Source organism: Falco biarmicus, chromosome 13, assembly GCF_023638135.1.
Source record: "Falco biarmicus isolate bFalBia1 chromosome 13, bFalBia1.pri, whole genome shotgun sequence".
NCBI lineage: Eukaryota > Metazoa > Chordata > Aves > Falconiformes > Falconidae > Falco > Falco biarmicus.
In genome coordinates this window covers 17777462-17778044 of record NC_079300.1, presented here as the reverse complement: position 1 = coordinate 17778044, position 583 = coordinate 17777462, and positions in this window count along the sequence as shown.

Genomic DNA, 583 nt, shown 5'->3' with positions numbered 1-583 from the left:
GTTTGTAGAAGTGTTTTGTTTTGTTTTTAATTAATGACATAATGACATAAAGATTATCAGTTTGGGGGTGGGGGAGAAAGAAATAACTTTTGAAAGGGTTCAGCTATCAAAAGTAGCATGTATTGTGTATGTAGGTAATGAGTCTAGTGTTAAACTATTTAATTACACTGAACTATTTCCTAATTTTTATTTCTGTATTGTAACAATTTGAGTAAGTAAATGAATCAGCAGTTTTTTATAAGCAGGTGTATTGACTGTTAGGACATGATAAAATTACTAATTTTCTTAATGTGGAATTTACAATAAAGGTTCCCTGGACTTAATTTTAAATTATGCTTAAAGATTTAAATTTATGACCTTGTTACCAGAAACCTAGAATGTTTAACTTTTATATATTTTTTTGTATATATAATTATTGTAAGTAAATAGTTATGTCTTCAAGTCTGGAACCAAGGACTTTTAAACATTGTGGAATTGCCAGTTGCAGGTGCTGTTCCATACCGCTGTGAAAACCTACTTATGTCTAGTTCTGTTGAGGTACCTTCTCTTTGCCATGCGCCACTCCTCCTGCCACCCAACAAAT